The sequence below is a fragment of the Bubalus kerabau genome, chromosome 23 (genome assembly GCF_029407905.1).
Source record: "Bubalus kerabau isolate K-KA32 ecotype Philippines breed swamp buffalo chromosome 23, PCC_UOA_SB_1v2, whole genome shotgun sequence".
NCBI lineage: Eukaryota > Metazoa > Chordata > Mammalia > Artiodactyla > Bovidae > Bubalus > Bubalus kerabau.
The window spans coordinates 1678813-1691099 of NC_073646.1; positions in this window are offsets into that span (position 1 = coordinate 1678813).

Genomic DNA, 12287 nt, shown 5'->3' on the forward strand with positions numbered 1-12287 from the left:
GGGGGACCAGGTGCATTGTCAGTGAGCAGTAATATTAATGTTTTGAAAGGAACTGGAATTTTTTCCCCTGAACAGTAGGTCTCAACAGTGGGCTTATAATACTCAGTAAACCATGTTGTAAACAGATATGCTGCCATCCAGATTTTGTGGCTCCATTTATGGAATGCAGGAGGGTAGATTTCACATAATTCTTAAGGGCTCTAGGATTTTCAGATGGTCAGTGAGCATTGGCTTCAACTTAAACTCACCAGCTGCCCTAGCCTCTGACAAGAGAGTCAGCCTGTCCTTTGAGGCCAGGCCCTGACTGCTCTCCAGCTCTGAGAGTCCTAGGTGGCTTCTTCCAATAGAAAGCTGTCTTGTCTGCATTGAAAATCTGTTATTTGGTATAGCCAGCTTCATTAATTGGCTCAGCTAGGTCTTCTGGATACCTTGCTGCAGCTCCTACATCAGCACTTGCTGCTTCACCTTGTACTTTTTTGTCATGGAGGCAGCTTCTTTCCTTCAGCCTCATGAACCTACCTCTGTCAGCCTCAGGCTTTCCTTCTGCGCCTTCCTCCCCTCTCAGCCTTTCCTTCTGCGCCTTCCTCCCCTCTCAGCCTTCATAGAATTGAAGAGAGTTAGGGCTTTGCTCTGGATGAGCTTTCTTTTAAGGGAATGTTCTGGCTGGTCAGATTTTCAATCTAGACTAAAACTTTCTCCACATCAGCAATAAGGCTGTTTGACTTTCTTATCATTCATGTGTTCACTGAAGGAGCACTTTAAATTTCCTTCAAGAACTTTTTCTTTGTCTTCACAACTTGGCTATTTGGTGCAAGAGGCCTAGCGTTTGGCCTGTTTTGACTTTTGACATGTCTTCCTCACTAAATTTAACATCTTTGTTGTTGTTCAGTCACTAAGTCATGTTCAACTCTTTGCAACCCCATGGACTGCAGCATGCCAAGTTTCCCTGTCCTTTACTATCTCCCTGAGTTTGCTCAAACTCATGTCCACTGAGTTGGTAATTTCACCCAACCATCTCATCCTCTGTTGTCCCCTTCTCCTCCTGCCCTCAGTCTTTCCCAGTGAGTTGGCTCTTTGCATCAGGTGGCCAAAATATTGGAAAAAACTTTAGCTTCAGCATCAGTCCTTCCAATGAAATTCAGGGTTGACTTCCTTTAGGATTTACTGGTTTGATCTCCTTAAGTCCAAAGGACTCTCGAGAGTCTTCTTCAGCACCATAATTCAAAAGTGTCAATTTTTCAGCACTCAGCCTTCCTTATGGTCCAGTCATCTTTAGCTTTTGCTTTAAAGTGATAGATGGGCAACTCTTCCTTTCACTTGAACACTTAGAGCCCATTGTAGGGTGATTGATTAATTGGCCTAATTTCAGTATTGTTGTATCTCAGGGAACAGGGAGTCCTAAGGAGAGAAAGAGAGCTGGGAGGATGACAGGTCGGAAACAAATGTTGATCCATTAGGTTCACAGTCTTATAAAGGTACAGGTTGTGGCCTCAAAACAATTAACAGTAGTGACATCAAAGATCACCGATCACACATCACCATAACAAATGCAATATTCAAACATTTTAATTACTATTAAGAGAATTAAATTAATATTTAATTAAGTAAATATTACTACTAAAATGTGACATGGAGGCCTGACATGACAAAACGCTGTTGAAAAATGGTGCTGACAGGCTTGATGCAGGGTTGTTTCAATTTGTAAAAAGCACCAATATCTGTGAAGTGAGATGAGACGAGTCTGCCTGTGTTAGAACAAGAAGCTTCTACTTGTTGTGAGGGACGTGCTAAAGATGTCAAGGCAGTTTAGAGCAGTGGGGGCTGAGACCACGAGGTCCCAGGATGTATGATAAAGCTGTTATCATGTGGACCATGCACACCCCTGGGCAGGTGTGACCCCTGGAACAGTGACGCACACAGCCCAGAGGCTGCAGGGTCACACAGCCCAGAGGCTGCAGGGTCAGCTGCTGCTCACCCGTCAGATCAGTCCCAGTGGATGAGGTGGCCACACACCTGCAGAGAGTGGGCAGAGGACCCCAGCTGTGCTCCGCCCCGAAGCCTTGCTAAGAATCTCATCTGAGTCGGGAAGAGGGGGTCGGTGGCCTCAGCAGACGCAGGTTTAAGAATCACCAGCACCGCGTAGCCACGACTGCCCTTCTGTTTGCCCTCCTTTCCTTGGCCTAGCATTGTGCAGCCATGACTGCCCTTATCATTTGCTTGTCTTTCCTCAGCTAATTGGTAGTCGCGTGTGTGACTGTCTTTCCAAGACCGTCAGTGCCCAAGTGTGGTCACAGGCTGATTCTGGACACCCACCTTCCATCCCACCCGCCAACCACAGCCACATGTTTCAGCCTGAGTGAATCCAGCCGTGTGCACACAGCAGTAAAGGGATGGAGCACTTAATCTGCCCTCCCCCCAACGCTTTTGTGCCATGTGCCCCACACACATGGAAGCGTGAGGTCTCCCAGCCCCTGGGGCAGGGTCTCAGGACACTTACAAGGTTTTTTTTTTTGTTTTATTTAAAAAAATAGAGATGAAATTGACATTAAGATTAATCATTTTGCAGTGAACATTCAGTGACATTTAGTATATCAGTCTCATGCAGTTATCAACTCTATCTAGTTTCAAAGTATTTTATTACCTCAGAAAGAAGCCCTGAACCATTAGCAGTTGCCCCCCCCCCCCACCCATTCTCTCCTCTGGCAACCACTAGTCAGCTTTGTATCCTTATATTTACCTGTTCTAGATATTTCTATAAAAGGAATCATATAACAGGTGATCTTTTTGTCTGGCTTATTTTACTGGGCATAATGTTTTCATAGAAAAGCTATGACTAACCTAGACAGCATATTAAAAAGCAGAGACATTACTTTGCCGGCAAAGGCCCATCTAGTCAAAGCTATGTTTTTTCCAGTAGTCATGTATGGATGTGAGAGTTGGACTATAAAGAAAGCCAAGTGCCAAAGAATTGATGCTTTTGAACTGTGGAGTTGGAGAAGACTCTTGAGAGTCCCTTGGACAGCAAGGAGATCAAACCACTCTATCCTAAAGGAAATCAGTCCTGAATATTCATTGGAAGGACTGATGCTGAAGCTGAAGCTCCAATACTTTGGCCACCTGATGTGAAGAACTGACTCATTGGAAGAGACCCTGATGCTGGAAAAGATTGAAGGCAGAAGGAGAATGGGACGACAGAGGATGAGATGGTTGGATGGCATCAACGACTTGATGGACATGAGTCTGAGTGAACTCAGGGAGTTGGTGATGGACAGGGAGGCCTGGCGTACTGCAGTCCATGGGGTCACAGAAATGGACATGAGTGAGCAATTGAACTGAACTGAAAGTTTTATCCACATTGAAGTGTGTACTGGTACTTAGAAAAGAAATATTTATTTGGCTGCGTTGGGTTTTAGTTGCGGCACATGCAATCTTTAGTTGCCGCATGAGAACTAGATTGCAGTATGTGGAATCTAGTTTCCCAGCCAGCGATCGAACCTGGGCCACCTGCATTAGGAGCATAGAATCTTATTAGCCACTAGGCCACCAGGGAAAGTCCCTGAGTTAATTTTTGAATATGGTGTGAGGTGAGGGCCTAACCTCATTCTTTAGCATTTAGATCCGTTTTTCCCAGCATCATTTGAAAAGACTATCCTCTTTCCCCTGAATGGTCTTGGCACCCTGTCAAAGACCATTTGACCAAACATGTGAGGGATTCTCTAGGCTCTGCTTTCTATTCTGTTGATCTGTGTGTCTATTTTTGTGCTATTACCAGTTTTGATTACTTTGTATTAAGTTTTAAAATCAGGAAGTGTGAGCCCGTCGACTTTCTTCTTTTTCAAAGTTGTTTTCATTATTTGGGGCCCTTGCAATTCCATGTGGACTTGAGGATTGACTTTTATATTTCTATAAAACAGGCCATTGGAATTTTGATAGAGATTCATCAACTTAGTAGATACTTTATTAGTACTGTCAACTTAACAGAATTAAGTCATCAAATCCATGGACATAGATGCTTCTCATTTTTGCACCTTTCAGTGTAGAAGTCGTTCACCTCCTTGGTTTTATTTATTCTTAGGTTTTTGATCCTTTTGGATGCTATTGTAAGTGGTATTGTTCCCTTAGTTTCTTTTTCAGATTGTTCATTGCAGGTATAGAAACACATCTGATTTTTGCATGTTGATCTCATACCCTCAGTCTTTGCTGAATTAATTTATTAGCTCCAGTAGTATTTTTGTGGATCACTGGACTTTTCTATATATGATTATATCATCTGTGAATATAGTTTCACTCCTTCCTTTCCAATTTCAAAGCCTTTTAATTATTTTTCTTGACTAATTGCTCTGGCTCAATCTCCAGTGCAGTGTTGAATAGCAGTGGTGCACATGGGTGTCCTTGTCTTGGTGTTGATCACAGAGGTAAAGTTTACAGTCTCTCACCATTGAGGATGACATTAGCTGTGGGGTTTTTCATGAATGTTTGTTATGTGTGGAAGTGCCCTTCTCTTCCTAGTTTTCTGAGTGGTTTTATCATGAGAGCAAATGACTTTCTTACATCAACTGAAAGACTTTTTTTTCCCTGCACCTATATTCTGTTACTAGAGAAGGAAATGGCAATCCACTCCAGTATTCTTGCCTGGAGAATCTCATGGACAGAGAAGCCTGGCAGGCTACAGTCCATGGGGTTGCAAGAGTCGGACACGACACGGTGACCAAACCACCACCACCACATTCTGTTGATGTGGTGTATTACATTGATCGATTTTATGTTGAACCACTCTGGCATTTCTGGGGAAAATCCCACTCAGTCATGGCATATAATTCTCTTAATATGCTGATAGACTTGTTTTGCTAGTATTTTGTTGAGGATTTTTGTTATAAATAATTCTGATAACAGAATTATCTCTGTTCATAAAGGATACTGGTGTCTTTGTCTGTCTTTGTTACCAGGGTAATACTGCCCTCATAAGATGAGTTAGGAAGTGTTCCCTCCTTTTCTGATTTTTTTGGGAAAGAGTTTGGGAGGGATTTGTGTTAACTTTTCTTTGAATTCTTGGGAGTATTCTGTAACAAAGCCATCTGCTTCAGTCTTTTTCTCTGCTGGGAAGTTTTGATTACTGATTCAATCTTATGTGCAAGAGATCTCTTCAATTTCCTTTTTCTTCTTGAGTCACTTTGAGCGTTTCATGTCTTTAGGAATTTGGGTCGTCTAGGTTACCTGATTTGTTGGCACATTTGTTCACACTGTTCTCTTGTGGTCCTTTTTATGTCTGTGATGTAGATAGTAATGTCCCACTTAGCTTTTTTGATTTTAGTTGTTTGTATCTTCTCTTTTCGTCAGTAAAAGCTACTGTTGCGTCAATTCTGTTGATTATTTTAGGAACTATAAAGGTTAAGTTTTCTGACATGTGAGTTCCACCTTTGGAATTGAGTCCCTGAGCGCAAAGGTCCATGGTGTCCTCAGGCCACAGGATATAGGGTGGGAGTGGATCTTGGGGACAGGTTGTCATGATGCTGAGCAAGGGAACCTCTCCGCAGAGGGACGCAAGTAGCCTTCTTGGAATTCAAGTGTCCTTCGTACCAGAGTCTGTTCACTTCTGAAAGGGGTGTTGACCCAGCGTGCTGGCGGTGTGGGGGCGAGGGGCGCTGGGAGTGACAAACAGGCTGATAAAACTCAGGTAAAAGGCTGCCTCCCAGTCCCTGCGCGTGAGCACCTCAGTCCCTGCCTCTGCTGTTTGCTGCGTTAAGAGGAGACCACGGTCTAATTCACGAAGCCCTGCAAGCGCAGCCACTGTGTGAGGGTCCTCAGCTGTGCTTAGAAATCGGGGGAACAGGAAGAAAGACAGTAAGCGTGCAGCCCGAGGAGAAGACGGAAGGCAGACCTGGAAAAGGTGGCAGGAAGGAAAAGCACGCGTGCGGGTGAGACAGAGCAGGACAGCTGACCTGAGAAGCTGGAGTGGCTGCTGAGAACAGGGGCGAGGGGACCGAGAACAGCCCCCGACGAATGTCGGGGGGAGCAGGCCTCAGCCCCTGGGCGGCCTCCAGCGGGGCAGTCGAGACAGGTAGCCAGGCACTCAGGGCCGCTCAGGCTTCCACGTCTCCACGGGCCATTCTAAAAACTGACAGCCTCAGGAGATGGTCCTGCCCCTGAGGGGCCACAGGCCGGTGTTTACCGACCCTGTCCCTCCAGAGCCGGCGGTCTAAGAGCGCTGAACGTCGGGCCATCCCTGTGCGGATGCGGAAGCCTGGGGAGAGGAGGGCTGGATCTGACTGAAGGTGGGCGTGGCCTCAGCGTTTATCATCTCCGAGAGAGAAGACCTTCTGGCAAAGGGATGATGCCCAGAGCCCCTTTGATGGAGGCAGGCTCTCACACACCCTGCTCAGGGGGATAGGACCTGTGCTGAGCCTTTTGCTCTGTCCTCAAGCAAGAGGGAGGCAGTGGGTCCTCCCTGAGACAGGCCCCCAGCTGAGCCCCCAGCCAGACTCAGTGGGTCACCTGAGCTTAGCTGCTGCTTGGTGACCGGAGGCCCAAGTCGTCTTGGAGCAAGAGGGCCGAGTGCAGGGCCCTCGAGTTAGAGAGTTGTGGGGAGGTGTGGGGCTGGGCCCGGGCGTTGCAACCATCACCACATAGACCCCCATTCAGACTGAGGCAGCCACAGGGGCAGAGTGCTCTGCAGGGGAGAAGCCCCCAGACGGGGCGGGGGTCTCATCGAGGGCCAGCCTGTCAGGCAGAGGTTTCCATGAGGCGGCAGCTCGAGAGAGCGGGTGGGAAGAACTGACCTTAAATTTCCAGTCCCCTAGAGGGTCAATGCCCAGGCCACACTCTGCTCACCTCTCTTGCGAGCAGGCCACCCCTTCCTGTGTTGTGAGAATATCTCTGCCCCTGCCTTGAGTGGACTCCTGGTTTTAGAAGGTGAACCTAGGACCCTGTGCAGTGGCCCGTACCTGATAGAAATTCAGTTCCCAACCTGCAGCTGAGCTTCTTGTCGAGGAGGGCGGATCCTCACCCACCAGGACCCCCAGGACTCAGTCGCCTGTCCTGGGAGGGGTGAGCCAAGCCCCAACCTTGTGTCCCTGCCCCCCCGACCTCCCCACCAACAGCTGACTGTCCTGACACTGGACAGAGGCAGCTTCAGTTGGAGCAGACACACGTCTCTGGGCCTTTCTCTTGCATCAGGTCAACAGTGTATCCAGCACTGGGGGGCCAGCGTGAGCCCCTGCCAACCCATGTGTGACCAGGAGCAGCTGGGGTCGAGCAAAGGCAGGAGAGGTGGCCCTGAGTGTCGTGAGCACCGCGAGCTCCCAGTGCAAAGGCCCTGTGGCCCCACATGGCTGGTGGGTGAGCAGGATGAGAGGACGCAGGGGAGGGGCAAGGTGATGGGTGGAGACCCCAGGTTCAGGCTCAGTGAGGTGGACCATGGGAGGGCTTTGCAGGAGGGTGGGCTCTGACTGTTCTCGACAGGAGGGTGTGGGTCTCAGGACAGGCTCTGAAGGTCGGGGTGGGGCCGCTTCTGACCAGTAGGGACCCCTCAGGGACCCGAGCCTGTGGAGGCATGGGCAGGTCTGATGGGGCCCTTGATTTGTTAGTGGGCCATGTACCCACCCTGACTGCACCTGGGATGTCCCCTGGGGTGAGAGCATGCCACTGGGTTCCTGGGCCACCTTCCTGCTATCACTCCTGTCCATGGCTCCACCCATGGCTCCGCCCAGCCTGCAGGTCTGAGATCACCGTCTGTGTGTGTCCTAAGAGGTCCCAGGAGTCTTGGGACCAGTATGGCTGGACCAAAGCCAAGAGAAGAGCCCATACCAGGAGTGCCGAGTCCTGACGGCTCCCCGGCCTGATCCCTGGGTGGCGCTGAGCCCAGAGTGTGGTGGGCAGGGCTGGCAGGGCGGACACCCACCACGGCTCCTGGCAAGGAGGCCACCTGTGGTTCTGGGGCCAGGGGGCCACCCGGAGCCAAGACACAGTGTCTCTTCAGGCCCCCTGCCCGTCCTGGGCCCCACAGGGGCACCCCTGGTACTCCCACCCACTGGCAGGGTCCCCAGGACAGCCCCCCGGGAAGGGCCCAGGCACGGCGGGCCAGCGGTAGCTCCATGCAGCCATCGTGGGCAGACGTGCTGGCTCCAGGCTCCGTGTCTGAGGCCCCATCTGTCCCGTGGTAGACACAGGGCGCCTGTTTGCCTGCGAGCAGAACACGGCCTCTCTGTTGGCACCTGGGCCGGCTGGCCCCCAGGCGGGCGGGGGGGCTCTGCACAGACTCACGCTTGTGCCCACCTCAGTCTGGCCTCCTGGCCTAGACCAGCTTGTTCTCGTGGGGACCCTCCGCATTGCAGCAGGCGCCGTGGATGGCTGGGGGGGCAGGTGTCCACTCACCGCTGACGTCAGGCTGTGGAGGTTCTGGGCTGCAGCCCAGGAGGGTCGCCAAGCAACAAACCATTAATCCAGTTCCACCTGAAGTGAGCAGGCCACAGAGCGGCTGCCCTGGGGACCCCGCACCCCAGTGTCCGGGCCAGGGCTGACCGCTCTGCTGTGCCCCCCTCCCGGGTCAGGGTCAGGGTGCAGGAGGCTCCAGCGTGAGACGGAGCGCGTGGTCACAGGTGGGGGGAGGACCTCGATCAGGGTTGGTGGGGGTAGCCCACCCAAGGAGGACAGAGGCCCTGTCTACACCCTTGGGCATTGGTCACTGCAGGGGAGAGTGGGTGCAGGGGTGTGTGGGCTCTGAGGGGAGCCCCAGCTTCTCCCACACACGCACCTCCTGCATGCAGTGGGGACCCACTCTGGAGCAGAAAGGAGAGGCAGGGTTTTCTCCTGGCCACACTGGCATACGACACGCTGGGCTGAGGACCAGCCCGCTGGTGCCAAGGACCCAGAGTGGGTGCTGCAGGCACAGCTGGGGGCAGAGGCCACGCGGGCAGCACTGGGACGCCAGTGCCCGGGGCCTGCTGACCTGGAGCGCGGCCAGGGAGGGGCTCAGGGCCCCCTGGTGAGCAGCGATGTGGGGCCCAGGCAGACGAGGAAGCGTGGACCCCATCCGGGCCAGCAGCCCCTCCTCTCCAGCCCTGCTTCCCACACGTCCTTGGGGACGGAGACCCCCACTCAGAGCAACCAGCCGCTGTCTTCCTGCTTTATTTCCTGCCACGAGCCCTGGCCGCCTCTACTCAGGTTCTGGGTACGGCCACTCCCGGGACGTGAAGTAGCCCCTCAGGTCCTGGCGGCTGAGCGGCGGGAAGTAGGGGCCAAGCCGCCTGCGGATCCACCACTTGCCCTCGGCCGCGTGCCTGCCCCCAGGGCGGCTGAACTTGTACCTGTAGTGCTCTCCTCGGACCCACCTGCAAGGCGAGGGCAGCGGGCAGCCTCAGCCCCTGGACGGCCCTGGGCGCAGAGCTGGGCTGTGCCCGGCCAGAAGCAGCCAGAGGCCCAGCCTGTGATGGCAGGCAGTGGGGCTCGGGAGCAGAAGGGCCAAGCTTCAGGGCCTGCAGACTGAGCCTGCGGTCCTCAGTGGGTATGTGGGGCCTCGGGACTGCTGTGTCCAGGCCTGGTTCTGGGCCGGGCCGGCCCCCAGGGCAGAGCTCTGCATTTAGGAGAGAAGCCCTGAGGGGCAGCCGAGGCTGCAGCGGGGGCCTGTCTGGCAGGGGCGTCTCACCTGGGGGGGTCCCGGCCCTCAAAGGGGTTGTGGGCCAGCAGGGACAGGGCCTGCGCGTCGTTGGCCAGGAGCTTGCCCGCCAGGTGGATGATCCATTCGTTGTGCTCGTAGGTCTGGGGGTGAGGAGAGGACGGGGCACTCGGGGTGCAGACAGCTGAGAGCCCCCATGTGTGTGCACCCCGCCCCTCCCTCCTGACAGCTACCAGCCTTCAGGCTGCCGGCCTGGGCGCCCTGACTCAGCACACTTGGCAGTTAGCTCTCCTGGGTGGGGCTTTCCTGGGGGCCTGTACCCCGTGGTGTTGGTCCTTCCTGTTCTTGCCGCCTGCTTGCTCTCCTGGGCGCCTCCCCCGTGTCCTGTCCTCGGGGACCTGGGTGGAATGGGGCCAGGCCTGGCTTTGTCATTGGCAGGACCAGGGGTCCCAGACACGTGACTGAGCCTCCCAGAGGCTGTCGTCCTGGGCGGGGGTCACAGTCCTGCCGGTTTGCTCGGGTCTGAGTGAAGGCTCCGCGGATGCTGGCTGCCCTGCCGCTGGCCATGCCTGCCTTGTCTGCTCTGGGGGAAGCACTCTGAGAAGCCGGCAGGGAGGCCCGGCCCTGGGCACCCACAGAGCCTTGGGGGGGGCCCTGGCAGGTTCCCATGGGCCACGCCCCAGCACAGACTCCCTTACCTCATCCTGTGTCTGTGGGGCCTCCCCACCGAGGGCCTCCCCATCGAGGGTCTCCCCACCGAGGGCCTCACCTGGAAAGCCGCGAACCACATGAGCCAGTCCAGGCGGTGGTGGTACGGCGAGATGAGGCAGGGGCGCCGCCTCAGGTCCCCGGGCTTGCACTTGAACTCGTAGTCCTCCCAGGCAGTGTCGGGCGCACTGGCGTTGGCGCTGGCTGTGCCCTGCAGGATGACCTCCGTGCGCTCCCTGGTGATGCTGGCAGGGATGGGGAGGGGCTGAGTCAGGGCTGAGCCTCCCCACCCTGACCCCCGACCCGAGCAGGCCACGGTAAGGCTGGGGGTGCAGGCGGGGGCTGGCCACGTGTGCGCGTCTCCCCCGGGGTCTCAGTGGCCCTGAGGTACCTGCCAAAGGCTCCGTATGTGTTGACGATCCGGAGGGGGTTGAAGGAGCTGTTCATGACCTGCCGGGGGCTCAGCAAGTTGAGGACCACGGGGATGCTGAGCCAGGCTACCAGAACGCCCAGTGCCAGGTTGACCGTGCCCCGTGCCACGCTGCCTGCTGGGAGGGGGCACAATGGGTGGGCTGCAGCCCCCAGGCGTGGCCTCTCTGTGGCCCCTTGGGCCCACGGAGACCAAAAGAGGTATAGCTGGTCCCTAGGGGAGTCTGGGAAGGGCTCCCACCACGCGCAGCCCCTTCTCCCTGAGCCTAGGATACCTTCCAGGCTGATGTGGAAACACAGCCGCTCCTTTCAGCCCCCCTCCAGCCCCCAAGCTGTCCCAAGACCTGGGCTGGAGTATCTGAGGTCACTGTGCCGAGGACCAGGACACACCGTCCATACCACGCAGGCGAAAGTGACCCTGCCCAGGCGTGGAGACACTGCTCTGTCTCCCAGGCCGCTGGGGTGGGCACGGGGCTGGGTGCCATAGCCTCAGGGGTTGATTGGCACCAGACATGGAGACCACCTGGGCTCCCCAGCCACGCCCGCCTTCCAGTGTCACCCACCACGTGTCCGGGGGGCCCCGGCCCCTCGGGCCTCCTCCTCCTGAATCTTCAGGACTTGGTCCTTGAGGCGGCCAGGCCCCGAGGGAAACAGGCCGCCCAGGGTGGCGTCATCGAAGCAGGCGAGGCTGGGCACGATGGTCAGCCAGTTCAGGAAGCTCAGGTTGCCGCTGATGATGAGGACCACCTGCGGGGAGACAGGCTCCAGCCGCTGCACCTCACGAGCTGTGGTGACGCACGGGCCGGGGTCGCGCCCTTCCCGAAGCCCGTGCTGATCCCAGGTGCCCAGCCCCCTACCCCACCCAGGCCGCTTGCCCTGCCTCCCTCAGACTGGCCCAGGGATGCCCATGTCCCAAACGACCTCAGAGGTGGGCTCTGCCCTGCGCCTCTGGTGAGACCCCTCCTGCTGACCCTGAGTCTGGCCTTTGCCCGCGTGCGGAGGCTGCTGGGGTTCTCAGCTTCACAGCCGGGAAAGGACGAATCTGTGTCTGTGGCAGCTGTCACTGTGACCAGTGAGCAGCAGGCCCAGCGTGCCTTCCTCGACAGCCAGCCCCGGGGCCCTGCAGCGCGTCCCTCACTGGGACGGGGTCTGGATGGGGCTCCCGCTGCTCCCCTGGACCAGGACTGGGGAGTGCGCTGGTGCGTGCGCCTGTGCCAGCCCGGCTTCCACCACGGAGTGACCAGGCACGAGGCCAGCCCTGGCCTGGGTCTATCCCCGGGACAGGCGGCCTGCGAGGTCGGCCTGCACCTGGATGCAACTTAGCTGGACCCTGTCTTCGTGAACCTCCCAGTGCTATCTGCCGGGTGGCTGCCCGAGAGTCTGGTCACTGCCCGTCTTGAGAAGCCTCCATGGGCCCAGCTGGATCCGGTGAGTGTCCCTGTGAGCCTGGATGACCAGGGTCCAAGAAGCCCACACGTACTCAGTCCCCTGGGCTTGGCACTGACCAGACAACTTGTCAGAACTAAGGTCCCCCAAGTGC